A 21,470-nucleotide genomic window follows, 5' to 3' on the forward strand; every position below is an offset into this window, starting at 1 on the left:
CTTTAACTTGCACCTAAATCTAAGTACACGGGTGTTTTCGCATTTCGCCTCCATCGAAATGCGGCCGCCGTGGCCGGGACTCGATCCCGCGACCTCGTGCTCAGGAACATGCTTCTAACCGGGCATTTTTGCATACTTCAGTTGCTGCTCTCTGCCATCGGTGAATGCGACAAGAGCATGTTCTTGGAGACAAGGACGCACCCCCTTCAAGTAGCGGCCATGGGATTCACAGCCTGCCAGATCTTCGCTTCAACGTGCAAGAATCCTGGCGTGATTACTCATATCACCTGTCGACGGGAACATCACATGATCTTCAAGAACACATACAGTATAAAAGGCCCCATCTGTACCATTTCGACTTCAGTGGCAAAGGCAGCGACAATAGCGTGAACATGCTTCTAACCAGCCATTTTTGCATACTTCAGGTAAGACTTTCGTTTCCTTGCTATAGAAGTGATGACCGTTTTTTGCTACTGCTGCCTATCCCACTAAAGATGTGCGATTTAGTTACGTCGGTGAAAGCGCTTTTCACCAAATTGTTGTTGCTGTCGGGTGACATTGAAGAAAACCTTGGTCCTGGGTCTGGTACGGCTGCTATCCTTCAAAGTCTGCAAGAGGGTGAAACAACAACTCTTAGTAGACTAAGTGACATTCTAGAAAGACAAAATAAGCTTCAAAATATAATGGGTGACTTCAGAGTAAGGTTAGATTCCCTAGAGTCAAGGATAGCTATCCTCGAAGGCGTAGAACGCGAGACTGTTAGTACGAATAACAGTATGGCAAAACGGTTTGGAAACGCAGATACGACAGCAAAAAAAAAAAAAAAAATAGATCACTTAGAAAACAACAGCAGAAGGATGAACCTAATTATATACGGCTTCGAAGACAATGAACCACGTGAAAGCTGGCAAACTTCGGAAAACCTTGTCAGGAATCTTTGCCAGGACACGTTAAAAGTAACGGTAGGGATGGTTCAGAGGGCCCATAGGATAGGCAAACATATTCTTGGGCGTAAACGACCGATTATCGCAAACTTTGCATCATACAAGGATATCGAACTGATCCGAAGCAAAGGCAATAAACTAAAAGGGACTGATTATGTAATCTCACGCGACTCCTCTGGGCGTGTCAGAGAAATTCGTCAGAAGCTCTGGACTCTTGGTAAACCAAGAAAACTCAATGGTAAAGACAAGGTGTCCCTGGCATACGACAAACTAATTATAAATGGAGAGGCGTTCATGTGGGATCAAGATGCCCAATCAGCAAAAAAAAACTAAATAAGGAATGACCAGTCATAAGCAATAGGAAGCCCCAAAATTCGGAATGCTCTGTTCTCTTAATAAACTGCCAAAGCATTAGAACAAAGTTGATGAGTTTTATGGCCTGCTCCAGATGACGAATCCAGATATCGTTTCTGCTACTGAATCGTGGCTAGATTACTAAATAAGAGACAGTGAAGTGTTTCCTTCAACATATCAAGTCTTTAGAAAACACAGCAACTCTAGGGACGGCGGAGTATTTATCTTGGCTAAAGAATTCTTGCAGTGTACCGCAATAGGCGTGGAAACCAGCGATCATGAATCAGCTTGGTGCAGGCTCATCACTCCTGATAAAGGAACGATAGCTTTGGGCGTAGTTTATCGTCCACCCAGCGCACGACCACAAGTTATCACATCACTGGATGATACACTGGCCCTGCTTCTCGATAATCGAATTGTGTTTGCAGGTGACTTCAATTTTCGAAACTTAAACTGGGATAAGAGCATGCGTACAGACGAAACCTGTTGAGCATTTTTTTATATGGTTTGCAAATATGGGTTTGATCAATACGTTATGAACGGTACACGTGGAAATAACATCCTTGACATACTATTCTGCAATGATCCGAGCGTTGTTCATGATGCTTGTGTTTCACCTGGTATTAGTGATCACAAAATTGTCACTGCAATGCTTACTCTGCCACAAATAATTCCTGCTACCCAGGAAACTCGCAAAGTGTATGACTACTCTAGGGCAAACTTTAATGAAATCAGCCTTGGTTTGGAAGCACCGTTTCAGGTTTTTACACAGCACTCATCCGAAGGTGTGAACGAGCGCCCGTCCCGTGTTCCTGCTTGTCCCCATGTCTTTCTTGCGCCATGCATCCCAGTTCGTATGCATCCCATTAACACGCCCAAACTTCTTCCCTGCTAAAGTGAACGTTCTGTGGCATTCTTTTAAAAACGTGCTGTCATCATTGATTGCAAAACATCTACCTTTCAAATACATCTCAGACAAAGTAGACAAACCCTAGTTGACTTATGAGGTTAAAAGGAAGATAAAGCAAAGGACTCATGCTTATCAAAAATACAAAAAGAACCCATCAAAGGAACATGAGCGCCGTCTACGAGAGTTACACATAGAATATATCGAGGCTATCAATACCGCCAAGGATATGTACTTCTCCGCACTAGCTGATTCTATTCGGACAAATTCAAAAGCATATTGGAGCTATCTAAGAAAGACGCGGAAGGAGAGTACAGGTATTCCAAGTATTCTTCACAACGGAATCCAGATATGTGAAAACAACGCTAAAGCTAACTGTTTTAACAACTATTTTAAATCAGTATTCATAAAAACAAAACATAGAAATACTTTTCCCAACACTACATACAGTGTGCCAAACGTAATGCCTCCAATTACTATCACATTGCAGGGTATCAGGAACTGTCTCAACTCCATTAATGAAGCCGAAGCAATTGGACCAGACGGAATCTCGCCGAGGATACTCAAAGCCTGTTCTTTCATTATATCTCAATACTTAAAAATAATATTCTGCAAAACCCTCGAAAGTGGCGTGCTACCTAAAGATTGGAAAAAAGCCCATATAGTTCCCCTGTTAAAAAGCGGTTCCAAGTCCTCCGTATCTAACTATAGGCCAATTTCAATTTGTTCCATATGTTGTAAAATCTTTGAGCGCATTCTTTATAGCAATATAATAAGGCACTTGGAAGGAAACATTTTTTTCTTTCCAAATCAGCACAGTTTTCGCAAAGGCGTGAGCTGTACCACTCAGCTGATAGAACTATTTCATGAGCTTGCAGATAGTGATGAAAAAAGAATACGTACAGATGCAGTCTTTCTCGATTATCGCAAAGCCTTTGACTTCGTATCACATGACCTGTTAATACATAAAATGAGCACTCTTAATTTGGATGCGAAAGTCATGAAGGTTATTGAACATCACCTGAACGACAGATTACAATCCGTAGTTATAGAGGCAAGAATTCTAGTTTTGTACAAGTAACTTCTGGAGTGCCGCAAGGCTCGGTGCTGGGGCCGCTGCTGTTTTTAATTGACATCAATCACATCGCTTCCAACATTTCCTCACAAATTAGACTTTTCACAGGTGACTGCGTTGTTAACAGATCCATTCGCAATCAACATGATATAGACGTACTCCAGCAGGACCTCGACAGAATAGCCTCCTGGTGTGAAAACTACGAACTTAGCCTGAATACTGATAAATGTTGCCAGGTGACATTCACTTCATCTAAAATTACTAATGAACCTACTTACAAACTGGGAGATTCCATACTCAGGAAGCTTAACGAAATTAAATACTTAGGTGTTCATCTAACTGCTGATCTGTCCTTTTCCAGCCATATTGATATGACCGTCAGGAAAGCCGGGAAAAAGCTCAGCCTACTTATACGAACCCTTAGAACTGCCCCTCAGATTCTTAAAACCATAGCATATAAGTCGCTGGTAAGGCCGCAATTAGAATATGCCACCGCCATGCGGGATCCCCACCAGCGGTACCTGATTGTTAAGTTAGAAGGCATACAAAACCGCGCCGCCAGGTTTATATCAAAGCAGTACTCCAGACACGCAAGCATAACAGCAATAAAGAAACACATCGGACTAGAGCCGCTACAGATAAGACGCCAGAAGCACCGAATGAAACTTCTACACGCAATATACACGTACTTTGTGTACTTTTTTTTTATCTTGATGCATTGCTCCTTTGTCATCCCTCCCTTTTGTGTTATTAATATTCTCGTGCTAGTCACTTCGTGTTGTGCTCAATCCCCTGCTATAATGCTTCGGCGCGGCAGGGTGTACTGTAAATAAATAAAATAAATAACAGACAACCGACAGACTCATCCATAACATTCGCGAAACTTCTGTACGTGCAGGCGCGTCCTGCGCCGAACGATAACGTCTAGCATTTGTTAGCCGGTGAAATACGGTCACCGGATGCAGATAAAGAAGTATGCGTGCCAGTATAATTACGCTTCTTGGTGCATAAAAGAAACGTGAAAAAGTGGGTTATGAGAACATCAGCAATATTTTAAACAACTGTAGCACTCACAAAAAAAAAAACGTCTAGAATAGCTAAAATTACGTTATTCGTATCTTGTCTCCTCTGGACTCTTGATTCTGTGAAATCTTGCCCATGGAGCATCTCATTTATTATTCTAGGTTGTGTAGAAACGTCAACACCGCATCGGGAGGCCTTCACACTGAGTGTACTGCTAGAAAAATTTTCACTGTATAAAGGCCATGTTGTATTGTAACTGTCTTCAGCATGTCAAGTCTGTCTTTCTCGACTATAATGTCATGACATACCGTCAGATAATACAAGCTTGGGCATCGGAGGGTTTTAATAGGTGTCTTTCGTTGCCCTTTGCCGAGTCGCACTGTAGAACCACTTATTCGAATGTATGGGGGCAGATCATTTCCATACTATATATATATATATATATATATATATATATATATATATATATATATATTTATATATATAACCAGGTTATTTTCACAATTTAGGCATTTCGAGTCACCACACAAACACTACCAGTTAATTGTTTTCAGCCTACTGTGATGTTTTGACTGGGAAAGACATTTAATGTGTTCTGTGAGGAACGCAATAATTGCTGTGGCAGATTATTTTATTTCACAACACTGGATACAGTAGCTAAGCGTTGTTAAAGCTCAGAAGAAATTAATAGCACAATGCATATAATCAGCATTTTATTGCACTTTCTTAACTCATTCCTTTTTTTTTCATTGCACAAAAGCTACTGCACTGAAATAATATACTAGTACATACTTGAAAAGCAAGATTTTATACTACAATAATAATCAATCACTCAATGAACTGTTTATTATGGTGCGCGTGAGCAGCTAGAGAGCCTTCGTACTGGTGCACTTAAAAAGCAATATGTGAGAGAAAATGCACAGGAAGCATGAATGTGGTAGACAAAACAATGCGAGACAGAGAAACAAATAGGAAAAAAGAAAACGAGGAAGGGTAAAGGGGATTAATCATACATGATTATCTACAGATACGCAAAACACGGGAAATGAACTCTTCAGTATGCCAATTCATGCAAAATTCTTCTTACATGTTTTTTTGGAGTCGAGTTATATGTAGCACAGTCTTTAATGCAGCAATGCCAGACAAATAATGCGGAATGCTGCGTGGTATACTGTTGCGGCAAGAAGAAATGCATATGATCAAGAGAAGCTGTGGCGAATGTATAATGCCATGCACCACCTAATACAGCAACAAAAGACCTGATTAATTAAGTCTTGAGTCTAGAGGTGTAGGTTGAGGTATATTTGAGAAGGCTGAACTATGGTCGCCAGAATGGCAAAAGTGGTGCTTGAAGATAGATCTCAATTTATTCTGGGCGCATTCAATGAGGTCGGAATTAGATTTGCACGTTGCCCCCCCCCCCACCATTTACAGAGGCATACTGTAGTAGTGAAAGGTACAGAGCAGAATACAATTTCAGAAACAGAACAGGTGAGTGGAAATCATGCAATATACGACATAAAATTCCAAGAGGGTGAAGGGCACGTTGTGCGATTATCTGTGTGAAGAGAAGCTTAGCGTTTCATCGAAGTACACACCAAGATCTTCGATTTCATAAACCGTTGGCAGTGGAGCATCCGGAAGGGTGTATGAATATTGCACATGGTGTGTTTTTCGCAGATAACTTAATGTCATAGTATTGGAAGCATTTAACAGTGCCTTGTTTCTGCAACAGTCTGAGAGTGAAACAAAATGTTTTTTGGAGGTTGGTGCCGTGGTGAACACTGATGACAGTCTCAAATAGTTTTAAGTCGTCGGCACACAAAGCCATGCTGTTCCTGTATTTATTAAAGTGTTCTTAGCACTAACAGAAAGCAAGGAATGCAATACCAATTAAAATATTTTTGACGCACTGCAGAGGATAGATATAGGCCGGCAGTTAGTAACTGCTGTTACGTTTCGCCTACGACGCGCGGTTTAGCCGGCGCGATTGCAACAAAGCGGCAGACATTTTGGCCCGTTCGGCGTCGCCGCTACGCTCCCCGCCAGGCGTTTCCAGGCGTTTCCAGGCGTTTCCAGGCATGTTCCGATGCCACGTGTCTTCATGTGCGTGTGTGTGTGTATGTGCCATTGTGCCCGACCGGCGGCGATGCGACAGCAGGGGGTCACCTTCTCCTCTCAGTCATTGTGCCCGACCAGAGGCGCTACGAGAGCAGGGAGTCACCTTCTCCTTCCAGTCATTGTGCCTGACCAGAGGCGCTACGAGAGCCGAGGTTACCTTCTCCTTCCAGTCATTGTGCCCGACCAGAGGCGCTACGAGAGCCGAAGTTACCTTCTCCTCCCAGTCTTTGTGCCCGACCGGCGGCGCTACGACAGTGTGCGTCACCTTAGCCCATTGTACAATCACGTGCTCGTCTATTGAGGGGTTCCTTCTTGCCCTCAACTGCGAGAGTATAAAAACAGCTGCCCCCGGACGCCAAAAGGAGGGCTCCGATTTCTTCTGTTGAGTAAAGTGCTCTCCCGTCTCTCTACTTCGGTCAACCTGACCGCCAACTCTTTGCGATGTTAAAATAAACTAGTTGTTTTGTTGTTACCAGTCGACTCATGCTTTGCCGGGACCTTCGGATGCTTCCAGTTGTACCCCAGGCCGCCAGGCCAACGCTACCCTTGGGGCTTGCGACCCAGGTACAACCACGGGCGTCAGCGCCGAGTTCCCAACCGATCGCACCAGCGGTGCGACCACAACAACTCGTACCAGCGGTGCGATTCAAACAACTGTCTGCCAGCGGTGAGATCGCGACAACGGAGGCCAGCAGCGAAGAGATGCAGTTGACTGTATGCTGAGCAGCTCAACGACGATCCGGGAGCAGTGCAACGAGCCCTGTGTGATGACTGGTTGCCTGCAGCGGAACGACTGCGCTGGACTCTTGGCTGCGAGGTTTGGTGAGTGCGGGACTTTCTTCTTCTGAGCTTTGCCAGGCTTTTGTTAGTGTCAGAAACAGAGCTGGTAATTGTGGTTGTCGTTGCTGCCGGGTTAGTTTGCGGCAAGACAATATTAGGCAGTAGAGAAAGCAGCATTCAGAGCAGCCATGGATTTGAAGTCGTTGCGCAAACCGAAATTGCTGGAGCTTGCAAGAGAGTTGGGTCTGGATGTCTCGGACAAACTCAGAAAACCAGAACTGCTAAAGGCTATTCTTGAGTTAGAGGCTGAGGATGACGAGCTGTCGGAATGCCTTGAGACCATTGAAGAGAGGGAGACTGCAAAAAGACAGGAGCGCGAAATAAAAGAACAGAAAGAGCAACAAGAGCGTGACCGTCAACACGCTTTGGAAATGAAGCGTCTTGAGGTAGAGATGAAACGCGCTCGTAATGGAAGTCAGGCACACGGTGCAGGAGAACGCGTATTGTTCAAAATGACTGACCTGATGCGGCCGTTTAAGCTTGGAGAGGACATTGGTTTGTTCCTGGTTAACTTTGAGCGAACGTGCGAGAAGCAGGGGTTCTCTCGGGAAACGTGGCCACAGCGCTTGCTCACTTTGTTACCCGGCGAGGCGGCCGACGTAGTCGCTCGCTTGGATAGAGAGGAGGCAGAGGATTTCGACAAAGTGAAATCGAGTCTGCTAAAAAAGTACCGGCTGTCTGCGGAGGCGTTCCGTCGGAAGTTTCGGGAAAATGAGAAAGGCAGAAGTGAGTCATACACAGAGTTTGCGTACAGGCTTATGTCAAACATGCAGGAGTGGCTCAAAGAAGAGAAAGCGTTCGGTGACCACGATAAAGTTCTGCAGTGTTTCGGGCTAGAACAGTTTTATAGTCGGTTACCGGAGAACGTGCGATACTGGGTCTTGGATAGGCCAGACGTTTGTACGGTGGCTAAAGCCGCTGAGCTAGCCGAGGAGTTTGTGACGCGTCGGGCTCGCGGAGCTAAGGACGGTCAAAAGGGTGAATTTGGCTCGAAGTTTGAGAGGCCGAAGTTCACACCCATGAGAGTAAAGGGGGACACGCGTAGTGCGGATGCGAGTGAAAGCAGTCCGACCAAACGTAAAGAGACGGCGGCAGCCAAACGCAGAAAGCGGTTCGAGATGAGGCGAGCGCGCGTGTGTTATACGTGCCAGAAGCCGGGTCACTTTTCGGCGCAGTGTCCGGAAACAACACCAAAAGTTGTATTTTTTTCATTAGGCAGCACTGACGAGAACATGAAGCTTCTCGAGCCTTACATGCGAGACCTCCTCGTGAACGGGAAAGAGTGCCGAGTGCTTCGCGATTCCGCAGCTACAATGGATGTAGTTCACCCGTCTTATGTAGAACCCCATATGTTCACGGGCGAGTGCGCATGGATCAAGCAAGCCGTGGAAGCTCATAGCGTGTGTCTGCCGGTAGCAAAAGTGCTTATTGAAGGACCTTTCGGAGCGCTTGAGACGGAGGCCGCAGTGTCATCTATGCTGCCACCTCAGTACCCGTACCTATTTTCAAACAGGTCCGATCACCTCCTGCGCGAGAAGGGGCTTTTGTTTGGTGAGGCTAGCGTTCAGGCCTTAACCAGGTCGAAGGTTCGGGAGCTCGCTGCAAAGGCGGTAGTTGCGGGGCCGACGTTATCGAACAATGAGAAAGGGTCAGAGGCGCAGCAAGCCGATATTCAGAGCACGCCCGAACTGAATAAAATTGAGTCTGTAGCGTTGAAGGCGCCAGATACTGGAGAGGAAAATCCCGATGCGGGAAAGTTAGAAGAGCTATCTACTGATTTGCTCATCGCGCCTACGTCAGACGGACTTGATAGGTTGCTAAAAGTCAGCCGGTCGGCTTTGATAGCCGAGCAAAGGAAGGATGGTAGCCTAGAAAACATACGCTGCAATGTCAAGGAAGGTATCGCCAGGAAAAATGCGCGTTTTGTGGAAAGAGGTGGAGTCCTGTACCGGAAGTATCTAGACCGAAGAGGAGTGGAGTTCGATCAGCTGATCGTGCCTCAATGCTATCGTCAGGATCTGTTGCGCTTGTCACACGGGGGTTCGTGGTCCGGACACCTAGGAGTTAAGAAAACTAAGGACCGTCTCTTGCAAGAGTACTATTGGCCAGGGTGTTTTCGGGACGCAGACCATTTCGTAAGGTCATGTGACACCTGTCAGCGGGTGGGCAAACCAGGGGACAAATCGAGGGCGCCGTTGAAATTGGTACCTATCATTACGGAGCCTTTTAGACGGCTCGTTATTGATACAGTGGGACCTCTGCCGGTAACAGCCACGGGGTACAGACACATTTTGACTGTGATATGCCCAGCGACAAAGTTCCCTGAAGCAGTGCCGCTTAAAGAACTCAGCTCAGTTGAGATAGTCAATGCACTACTGTCCATATTTGCGCGAGTTGGTTTTCCTGCGGAAATCCAATCAGATCAGGGCACAGTGTTTACTAGCGCTTTGACGACAACTTTTCTCGAAAGGTGTGGGGTAAAGCTGCTACACAGCTCAGTGTACCACCCACAGTCGAATTCCGTTGAGAAGCTCCACTCCGTCATGAAGCGCGTGTTGAGAGCATTGTGTTTTGAACATCGAACTGACTGGGAGCTGTGTCTGCCTGGGGTGATGTTTGCATTAAGGACCGCGCCGCATGCGGCTACGGGGTTTTCGCCAGCTGAACTGGTGTACGGTCGCTCGCTTCGGTCTCCGCTTCGCATGCTTCGAGAATCGTGGGAAGGCAGGGGCGACGACCCAGTCGTGGTGGAGTACGTGCTTAAGCTCCTCGAACGCTTAAGAAGGGCACAGGAGTTGTCAGGTGAAGCAATGACAAAGGCCCAGCAGAGGGCCAAGGTTTATTATGATCGGACCGCCAGGGCCCGGCGTTTTGAGGTGGGCGATGAGGTCATGATATTGCGCACATCGCTAAACAACAAACTAGACGTGCAGTGGGAGGGCCCAGCACGAATTGTTCAGAAACTGTCGGACGTTAACTACGTGGTAAGTCTGCCAGGAAAGCGGAAAGCACAGCAAGTTTACCACTGTAATCTGCTCAAACCTTATAGACAAAGGGAAGCAGTGGTGTGCATGATGGTAAACGTTCCTGAAGAGCTTCCGGTCGAGCTTCCGGGACTAGGCTCAGTGACGAACAGGGAAGACACCGGTCAAGTCATTAGTGACCTTATCAGTAAAGCACCGCTGTCGCCTGAGCAGAAAACCGAACTACACCAGCTACTACAAGAGTTTCAAGGTCTGTTCTCTGAGAGGCCTGGTAGGACTTCTGTCCTTACTCTTGACATAGAACTTACCTCCCCAGAGCCAGTACGATCCAAGGCGTATCGGGTGTCACCCCGCCAGAACGATATTATGGAGGCTGAGGTAAAGAAAATGCTACAGCTCGGTGTTATTGAAGCAGGTGAGAGTGATTATACCTCCCCTTTGATTTTAGTTGAGGTACCGGGCAAGGAACCTCGTCCTTGCGTCGACTACCGCAGGCTTAATTCCATCACTAAGGATCAAATTTATCCGATCCCTAACATCGAGGAGCGCCTTGAGAAAGTTAGTAGCGCTCAGTTTATTTCCACCCTAGATCTTGTCAGGGGTTATTGGCAGGTTCCACTTACAGAAGAGGCTAGTAGGTATGCGGCGTTCATTTCACCAATGGGAACATTCCGTCCTAAAGTGTTGAGTTTTGGTTTGAAGAACGCGCCATACTGTTTTTCAAGCCTCATGGATAAAGTGTTGCGGGGACAGCAAGAATTCGCTTTACCGTATCTAGACGACGTAGCGATATTCTCCGCATCCTGGTCTGAGCATATGGCACACTTGCGGGCAGTGCTAACCCGCCTGCGCGAAGCGGGCTTGACAGTCAAGGCTCCTAAGTGCCAGTTAGCACAGGCCGAGGTTGTCTACCTCGGTCACGTGATTGGTCAGGGTCGTCGCCGCCCCTCTGAAATAAAAGTGGCCGCTGTGCGAGACTTTCCGCAACCGCGCACGAAGACCGATATTCGGTCGTTCTTAGGTGTCGCCGGCTACTATCAGAGGTACATTCCCAGGTACTCTGATATCGCGGCTCCCCTGACGGATGCTCTAAGAAAAACAGAGCCTCAAACAGTCGTCTGGGACGAGACAAAGGAAAGAGCTTTTAGCGCCCTAAAGAGTGCCCTAACAAGCCAGCCTGTGCTACGATCGCCAGACTATACAAAAGGGTTCGTTGTTCAGTGCGATGCTAGTGAGCGAGGCATGGGCGTTGTACTGTGCCAACGGGAAAATGGAGAAGTAGAACACCCCGTCCTGTATGCTAGTCGTAAGCTGACCAGTCGTGAGCAGGCGTATAGCGCCACCGAGAAAGAGTGTGCATGTCTCGTGTGGGCCGTTCAGAAATTGTCATGCTATCTGGCCGGCTCGAGGTTTATCATTGAGACGGATCACTGCCCTCTCCAATGGCTGCAGACCATCTCTCCCAAAAATGGCCGCCTCCTGCGCTGGAGCCTCGCTTTGCAACAATATTCCTTTGAGGTGCGTTACAAAAAGGGGAGTCTCAACGGTAACGCCGATGGCTTAAGTCGAAGCCCCTAACGTAGGAATCAGCCTCAAAATTGTTTGTTACTGATGTTTTTCTTCCTGAGGCAGGATTTTTTTTAACATATTGCTTTTGTTTAGTGTTTCAAAGTGATGACATGCTTTCTAGTGCGATTTTCCAATTTGTGGACGCGTTCTAAGTGCTGCTAGACTACTGTAAGGAACTAGGCAGTGGTATAGAAGGGGAAAGAGCCTGGCGGGGCTTAGTGAGGGTTGTGCCGTGCTTGCTGACTGAGCGGTTGAGTTTCAGCGTAGTTCTAACGCTTGCCGGGAACGAGAACAAAAATGTGAACTCTCCCGAAGTCACTTTGCAGTGTCCTGTGCGAACCTGAACGAGAGAACGAGGCCTTCTCTGTGCGCTGCGCTCAAGAAACGTCGAGGGACGCCCGACTTCGGTTATGAGCATCATCGAGCGACATCCCTCCGGACAGCGGATGCAGTCCCCTGTCCATCGGGATCTCCTTCCCCCGGCGGGGCGGTCTGTTACGTTTCGCCTACGACGCGCGGTTTAGCCGGCGCGATTGCAACAAAGCGGCAGACATTTTGGCCCGTTCGGCGTCGCCGCTACGCTCCCCGCCAGGCGTTTCCAGGCGTTTCCAGGCATGTTCCGATGCCACGTGTCTTCAGTGTGTGTGTGTATGTGCCATTGTGCCCGACCGGCGGCGATGCGACAGCAGGGGGTCACCTTCTCCTCTCAGTCATTGTGCCCGACCAGAGGCGCTACGAGAGCAGGGAGTCACCTTCTCCTTCCAGTCATTGTGCCTGACCAGAGGCGCTACGAGAGCCGAGGTTACCTTCTCCTTCCAGTCATTGTGCCCGACCAGAGGCGCTACGAGAGCCGAAGTTACCTTCTCCTCCCAGTCTTTGTGCCCGACCGGCGGCGCTACGACAGTGTGCGTCACCTTAGCCCATTGTACAATCACGTGCTCGTCTATTGAGGGGTTCCTTCTTGCCCTCAACTGCGAGAGTATAAAAACAGCTGCCCCCGGACGCCAAAAGGAGGGCTCCGATTTCTTCTGTTGAGTAAAGTGCTCTCCCGTCTCTCTACTTCGGTCAACCTGACCGCCAACTCTTTGCGATGTTAAAATAAACTAGTTGTTTTGTTGTTACCAGTCGACTCATGCTTTGCCGGGACCTTCGGATGCTTCCAGTTGTACCCCAGCCCGCCAGGCCAACGCTACCTTTGGGGCTTGCGACCCAGGTACAACCACGGGCGTCAGCGCCGAGTTCCCAACCGATCGCACCAGCGGTGCGACCACAACAACTCGTACCAGCGGTGCGATTCAAATACTGCATGTCTAGCAGCCGATCTGTGCATGGGCAATGCCCATGCTACCTTCCGAGTACTAGAAAACGTACCAGTATTTAGGGAACTATTGAAGATGCTTGGAGAACAGGGAACAAGTATGCTTTCATACGTCTTAAGCACTGCAGAAGGAATACCGTTAGCACTACAAGAACGGGAAGGTTTGAGGCGTTTCATACACTTGAAAACAAGGTCTTCATTGACTGATAGCGTACACACTGTGCCAGACTGAGAAGGAAGGGTACTTGAAGCATCTTTTCCACCATATACAGAACATAAATCTTCTGCAAAGCCATCAGCAGTGTTCGAGACACCATCAACATTTTCATCAAGAAGGCATACATGATTGGCGCTCTCTTCAGAAGAGTGAGAGCGCAAGAAGCTCGATAAATATTTTGAATTACGTGTCATGCTGGCTTCAACACAATTAATGTGGTCGCGATGATTATTCTAATAATAATAATAATAATAATAATAATAATAATAATAATAATAATAGTCTTCGTGGTAACATGGTGCTCTAGACAGCTCGCAAGACTAAAAAAGGCGGCTGTCTGTACGCTAGAGCGTATGAAAGTCACCCATCCAGAGCAAGAATTCGCAGGGTGTAGAAAACAGCCTTTGGTGGTTGTACCTTTTACGTACGTACGTACACACACACACGCACACACACACACACACACACACACACACACACACACTTGCTCAATTGCCGAGCAGAGCACTGCAGACACGCACGCAGTTGACGGGTGCATAACACCGCAGCGGTCGCAAGGAAGGGGAGCCCGAATGGCTGGGCGAGGGGGGGGAGAGAAAGCTCTGTATGCCAGATATAAGCAAGGAGTTGCGGTGTCGCGCGCAGGCTGTGCGGACCGCTTGTTCAGACGGACTGAAGAAGAAAGATTAGTGCTCTCCAAAGAGCCGTCAAGCAGCCTGCAGAATAGACTAATGCAATGTTGCGCTGGTATTGCAGGGTGTGCCACTTCAGGGCTTTGAGGCAATACTCGTAAGCTAGCATGAGCTTGCGACGACCGAAACGGCAGGAGTAGAAGGGGCGTGTTGTCCGGCGCTGAACAAAATCTAGTTTCTCAGCGACGTGAGTTTGGCACGGGAACTATACTGATACTCATGCGCTTGAATGAGAGACATCCGACCTCAATGATTATCGCAAACTAAGCACCAAACTACAGAAACTAAGCCATCCAGGAATTACAGCATTTACAATGCAAATGCGCGTATGCCGCGACCTAATAAATGCACTGTTAGTGAAAAAGTTGGAAAAAGGCAATCGCTTCGTAAACTTGTAAATCAAGGTAATGTAAATTACGGTAGAGTCCAGAGATGACAAAGTGCGAGAGGTTAGGTTAATTGGTAGAGCCTGTGTGTGTGTGTGTGCGCGTGCGTGTGTGCGTGTTTGTGTGTTTGACACGGCGGGTTGATAAAAAAAACTCTCTCATACTTCAACTCATAGTACTCAACAGCGCGCGTAAAAAGAAAGAAACATTGAATATGGGATGCGAATCTTTTCATTTCTTAGCGTACGTGAAAAAAACAGTATTCACCGCCCGGTTTCTCTGCACGTCGGGCACTACACGGCACTGCTCTACTTTAAATGAAGCTCAAGTGATCGCTTTATATTGTTACGAATGATGTTTATTTAGAGGGTGAAACGAGGTCCGAGAGGGAAGCTACAGGCCAGGCCCAGCCGGCGCAGAGTACCCCGAGATCGCGCGCGCACACTCTACTTCTTCTTTCTCTGCCTCAGTCGCGCAGTGCTGCGACATTTTCCCCGGGGGAAGACGAAGCTCGCTGAGCGAATTAAAGGGACCTGTGTAGGGACTGCATGAGTCTGGTCACGTAAACAACTTGCGTCGCACGTGAACGCCGATTACTTGCCGTCACTTTGGCGACGACAAAGTTCACATCACTCAAGCGGCTAAGTATATCGAATGGTCAGGTGTAGGTAGCGAGAAACTTGCGGTACAATCCCTTTTTGCGAAAAGGTGTCCACAACCAAACATAATCACCGCGAGTAAAGCTGACGGGGATATGCCGCGCATCATAGCGAATCTTGCTGCTGCCTTGTGAGGACAACGTCCTAAGATGCGCCAGTCGACGTGCTTCCTCAGCACGACACAGTTTGGGCAATGGAAGGATTTTCTTGGCACGATAAACGTAGAATAGTGTCCAGAAAGCTCTGGGGAGCGCGTGCGTACAGCAAAAAGGGCGCATATCCAGTAACTTCGTGTTGGCACTATTGTGCGCGTACGTTACAAAAGGTAAGACGGCGTCCCAATTCTTGTGGTCAGCAGCGACATACATTGATAACAAGTTGGTAAGGGTTCGATTCGTCCGCTCCGTGAGGCCATTGGTTTGCGGGTGGTAAGGAGTGGAATGCCGATATGCAGAACCACAAAGCCTTAAAAGTTCTTCAACGACGTCGGCGGTGAACTGCCGTCCACGGTCACTGATGACAACCAGGGGAGCGCCGTGACGGAGTATGACGTAATGCAACAAAAATGAAGAGAAATCTGCTGCAGTGGCAGATGGAAGTGCCACCGTTTCCGTGTGGCGAGTAAGATAATCTACGCATATTGTAATCCAGCGGTAGCCAGCTGACGTCTTTGGGAGCGGGCCAAGCAAGTCGATGCCGAATTTTTCAAAGGGTAACGTCGGCGGCCTAGCTGGTTGTAAATAGCCTGCTGGGGCCGTCGTCGTTTGCTTGTGGCGCTGGCAAACAGTAAAGCTGGAGACATACTGTTTCGTTGTGTTCCAGAGCTTGGGCCAGAAAAATCCCTGTCTAAGTCGGTGTAGTGTGCGTGCAAAGCCAAGGTGCCCGGACGTGATATCATCATGCATGGAACGAAGGACAGTAGGGCGCAGATTTTCGGGCGCAACTAGAAGCAATGGGGGACCATCCGCCGAGTAATTTTTTTTTTGTACAGCAAACTATTACGAAAAGTAAACGGTGATGTTCCTGCTGGCTCACGTGCAGCTGCCCGTAGGGATTTCAAGGTAGGGTCGCAACGTTGCTCGCTCTCGAAGGTACGCAGGTCTGGAAAGTCGGAAGAGATGGAAACTAGGTAGTCATCGAAGTCATCATCCTCAGCTTTAGTGTGAGGCGAAGGGAGACGGGATAGGCAATCAGCATCCGTGTGACAGCGCCCGCTCTTGTAGTTAACGGAAAAGCTGTACTCTTGAAGGCGCAAAGCCCAGCGGGCCAACCGACCAGACGGATCACGCAGCCCAACCAGCCAACAGAGTGAATGATGGTAAGTCATTATCGTGAATGCGCGGCCATGTAGATACAGGCGGAACTTCTGAATGGCGAATACGACTGCTAGGCACTCGAGTTCAGGAACGGTGTAGTTTGTCTCCACTTTTGTAAGTGTCCGACGAGCGTAGGCAATTACATGCTCACGGCCATCGCAGAGTTGGACAAGCACAGCGCCAACACCCGCACCGCTGGCGTCAGTGTGCAGCTCAGTTGACGCCTCCGGATCAAAATGCCGCAGTACTGGCCCAGAAGTCATCAAAAATTTCAGCTGTTGAAACGCCGACTCGCAGTCAGCAATCCACAAGTATGCGGTGTCTTTGTGTAGGAGAGACGTGAGGGGAGAGGCAAGCTGTGCGAAATTCTTGATAAAGCGCCGGAAATATGAGCAAAGGCTCAAAAAGCTTCGCAGATCTTTCACCGTTTGTGGCTGTTGGAAGTCGCGAACCACTGTTATCTTTTCAGGGTCTGGTCGTATGCCGTCTTTGTCGACCAGAAAGCCTAATACGAGGGCTTGACGCTCACCGAAATGACATTTCTTCGAGTTTAAAATAAGGCCAGCTTGCGGGATACACTCAAGTACGATCGACAGGCGCTGATTGTGCTCGTGAAATGTCCGACCGTAGATAAGCGCTGATTGTGCTCGTGAAATGTCCAGCCGTAGATAATGACGTCGTCTAAATAGCACATGCAAATTTCCCATTTGAGTCCGCGGAATACGGTATCTACAAATCGCTCGAATGTTGCTGCAGCGTTGCATAAACCAAAGGGCATATCGCTGAACTCAAAAAGACCGTCAGGTGTCACGAAGGCTGTCTTCTCCTTGTCTGAGGGGTGCATGGGAATTTGTCAATATCCTGACCGTAAATCAACAGAAGAGAAATACGACGCGGAGTGGAGGCAGTCGACGGCGTCATCTATTCGTTGTAGGGGGTACACGTCTTTCTTTGAGACGGTGTTTAGGCGGCGATAGTCCACACAGAATCTCCATGAGTTGTCTTTTTTCTTCACTAGGATCACAGGAGCAGCCCAAGGGCTACATGATTCCTGGATCACTCCTTTCTGTAACATTTCTTCGACCTGCTCGGCGATGACTTTTCTCTCCGAAGGTGAAACGCAGTAGGGCTTCTGGCGAATTGGCGTTGCTTGCCCTGTATGGATGCGGTGTTGCATACGAGACGCCGGTGGTGTATGGGACGCTCGTTGGCCTTGAGGAAAATCAAACACTGTGGCGTAGTGAGCGAGCACAGCTTCCAGCTGACACTGTTCACTCGAAGACAGCGACTTGTTAATCATGCGCTTAAAGTCAGCAGAATTATCATGGTTAGAATTGGGGTTGGATTTCTTTTCGGCAGTTCACATTTAGACCGTTCCGACGCTGACAATGGCATGTTCATCAAAACTTGCCAGTTTAAGTCCTAGGGCCAATGTTATGGATTGGGTTGAAACGTTCACTGTCCACAAACGAGTACAACCATCAGTGGTGACAACGAGGGAGCGAGGGACTATCGCATTTTTCTTGAGCGCATTGTTATAGTCGGGCTCGGCTAAACCATAACAAGAACCTGTGCGAGGGCGAGAAGTATTCACAGGTACAAACATTGCAGTCTGAGGGGGCAAAGTCGCATCTTGTAACACGGAGAGAACGTCCGCGGCATCACTGGTGCTAGCTGTCATTGAAGTTAGTGCGTCGCGGCGAAGAGAAATCGCTTCACTTCCACAATCGAAAGTTGCCCCCCACTCACGCAAGAAATCAGTTCCTAAAATAATGTCATGCGTTGTACGTTCAAGCACAGTAAATTCACTTCGAAATGTCTGGTCCCCTATCCCAACTGAAACAGAACAGACCCCAAGAGGGCGTAACATTTCCCCGCCAACTCCACGAAAGGTAGCGTTCCGATCCCAAGAAAACAACTTTTTGTCCAAGACGATTTTTGAAGGACAGGCTCATAACAGAAACTGCCACCCCGGTGTCAACTAAAGCAAAAACACTCACATTGTCAACTAAAACGCACACTTTGTTTTTAAACAATTTTACACAAGGATACGAAGATGAACATATTGCGGCCTCACCCCCGTCGGTCGCACCAGCTAGTTTCCCAGCGGTGGCGGTGATAACGAACGACGATGAGGCGATGGAGAGCGTCGTTGTCGTGTCGGTGGTGGTGTGAGGCTGCAATCGGAAACGGGGAAGTCACTGCATTTCGCGCGTCCCTGCTGCAGCCACTGGAAGGAACTGGGATACGGCCAGGGCTCGTCAGCGGGCACGCGGGGTGTGTAGGAATTAAACCGTGGAGCACGCTGCTGGCGGCGGTGGCAATACCTAGCAATGTGTCCAGGCAAGCCGCAGCTGTAGCAAATGCGGGAGTCGCGGCTTGTCGCGGGTGACACCGGTGACATGGGTGTTATGGGTGGAAACGTACTCTCAGGCTGGTTGTAGGAGGGAAGAGCCCGCGGAATAAATCGTTGTGGTGCATCTTATCGGCGTCCCAGACTTGTCGGTTGCGGTGGCAAGTTGCTGCTCTCCGTACGATCAGCATAGGTCCTGTGAGGTTCTTGGTAACTCTCAGGTGCCCAGGTGGCCGGTGGCACACGAGAGCGATGATCAAATGCACACTGATGGTACACATGAGCGTCGTCAGCAACTTTAAGGCGTTGAAGCTCTTCTTTAACCACTTGCCGAATCACAGAGGAGATGTCGTCGTGGGTTGGGACGGACACACTTGCAATAGAAGTAAAATTGTCCAAGCGTCCAAACTTTGGCCCAATCCTTCTCATTTTCAGCGCGTCAAACGCCCGGCAGTATTTCTTCAGATCAGATGGAGTACTAAGATCTTCCTTCGTTATAAGAAAATTATAAACATCTTCAGCGATTCGTTTAAGCAGATGTCCTACATTGTCTTCGTCTGTCATGGTAGCGCTGACGGTTCCGCATAATTTCAGTACAGCCTTTATGGACGTTGTACACGTTTCGACAGGTAATTGAGCTCGTCGGGAAAGCGTCTGCTCAGCCTTTTTTTTCTTAGAGATCGGGTCCCCGAAGCACTTGGTGAATTCTTCTGCAAAATTATCCCAGCTTGTCAGAACGCTCTTGTGGTTTTCAAACCAGAGGAGCGCGGTTCCAGCGAGAAAAAAGAAAAACACGTTATCGAGCTGCTTCGTAGTGCTCCAGTGGTTGTGGCGACTCACTCTGTTGTAGTGTTTAAGCCAGTCGTCGACGTCTTCGTTCGCCTTCCCCGAAAAGGTGGGTGGCTCTCGCAGCGGTGTCCAGAAGCCAGTCTGACCTGCGTGATTGCTGTCTTGTCCGCCGTAGGTGGGGTCGTCATGGCCTTCTCCGGAATCGGCCAGGTCCGCTGCTTGTGGTCGTAAACCGGCCAAGCGTCTACTCCGTCGGACAGTTGCTAGAGCTGGGTCGTCCAGGATGGTCCAAGATTTACCCCGCACCTCCACCAAAGATGTTACGAATGATGTTTATTTACTGGGTGAAACGAGGTCCGAGAGGGAAGCTACAGGCCAGGCCCAGCCGTGCAGAGTACCCCTAGATCACGCGCGCACACCCTACTTCTTTCTCTGCCTCAGTCACGCAGTGCTGCGACAATATGAAATAATATGTTATCGTGACTCACCCGCCGTGGTTGCTCAGTGGCTATAGTGTTGGGCTGCTGAGCACGAGGTCGCGGGATCGAATCCCGGCCACGGCGGCCGCATTTCGATAGGGGCGAAATGCGAAAACGCCCGTGTGCTTAGATTTAGGTGCACGTTAAAGAACACCAGGTGGTCGAAATTTCCGGAGTCCTCCACTACGGCGTGCCTCATAATCAGAAAGTGATTTTGGCACGTAAAACCCCATATTTTTTTTAATCGTGACTCGTTGCCTAACTGTCCCTGATACCGATGCATACTCACGCCGGCCAATTTCTCTGACGAAATAATTACCCCTATCTGCCCAAAATAACCGGAGAGCACAGATTCGCAACTTGCTTGTATTGTTCCGTACGCATCGTCGAGTCAATTCATTGCGCAAATCGCGATCAAGAATGGCTGGTGCCCGAACGCTCGCCAATGAGGAAGTACTCTAACGTACGAGACTAAAGAGCGAAAAATCGCATAATGTGTTAATAATGAAAACACAGTGCAAAGAAGGAAAAAAGAAACGCCGCCGTACTCTAGTTCCATGAAGGAAGTGTACAAAATTACTCGAGGAAGTATTGATATGCCACGACCTAATTTGTGGCATTAACTTGCAAAGTGCAAGCGAAACTAAGACGACATTTAGAGCCATTTTCTTACAGCAAGCATGCGCAAGGGTCACCTTTGCAGCGAATACAAATAGTCTGCATTATCCCGCCATTCGCTTACATTGACTTCTTTTCTTGCGCCACTGAGTTAAGTTGTCTTAGAGATCACCTAAATGTTTAATGCTTACTGCTTGGTAATATACCATGTGTCACACGTAACTTGTTGCGAAAATTAAAAAATAATATATGCGTCAAGTAAATGGACAGAAGCAAGGTAATGTTTGCCTTCGCAAGTTGGACAAATCCTTTTTGTATGTCACGTAATTACATAATTACTTATCATTACTTGATATACTTCATTGAATATAATAATCAGAGCAAAAATGTTAATGCGAAAATTGTAGATCCTCCTATCCCGATCCCGATCCCAATCCCGATCCAGCTTTCCCGAAAAAATTCCCGATCCATATCAATACATGCTACATAAAAGTTTTTTCCGAGCGTGAAAGCCTCTAGTCTTTATATTTTTAGTTTTTCTGTACTTATGGTGACTTTTCCGTCAGTGGCGAGACATCGGACCAACATTTTTTTTCATTGGCTTAGGCCAGCCGCTACGTAATTTTGCTTCCCTGCTACGGCGTATTCTTCACCGTAGCTTTGGGAGGTGTCACACTTAGTAAAACACGTTGTGGGGCTAGTTGGTGCGTAGCTTTCATTAGGTGAAGCGCCAATAGTGACGACACACAAGAAGTATTCTAGAAGTGTCTGTATTCCTTCTTGTGTGCCATCACTATTGGCGCTTCACTTAATGAAAGTGTCACAG

General features: G+C 48.0%; 1 protein-coding gene across 4 annotated transcripts in view; it reads right to left on the bottom strand.

Moving 5' to 3' along the window:
- The window catches only part of LOC142566742 (uncharacterized), a 653,003-nt gene that overhangs the window by 322,216 nt on the left and 309,317 nt on the right, over window positions 1–21,470 (bottom strand). The gene's annotated exons all lie outside the window — the stretch shown is intronic.

The sequence above is a fragment of the Dermacentor variabilis genome, unplaced genomic scaffold (genome assembly GCF_050947875.1).
Source record: "Dermacentor variabilis isolate Ectoservices unplaced genomic scaffold, ASM5094787v1 scaffold_13, whole genome shotgun sequence".
Classification (NCBI taxonomy): Eukaryota; Metazoa; Arthropoda; class Arachnida; order Ixodida; family Ixodidae; genus Dermacentor; species Dermacentor variabilis.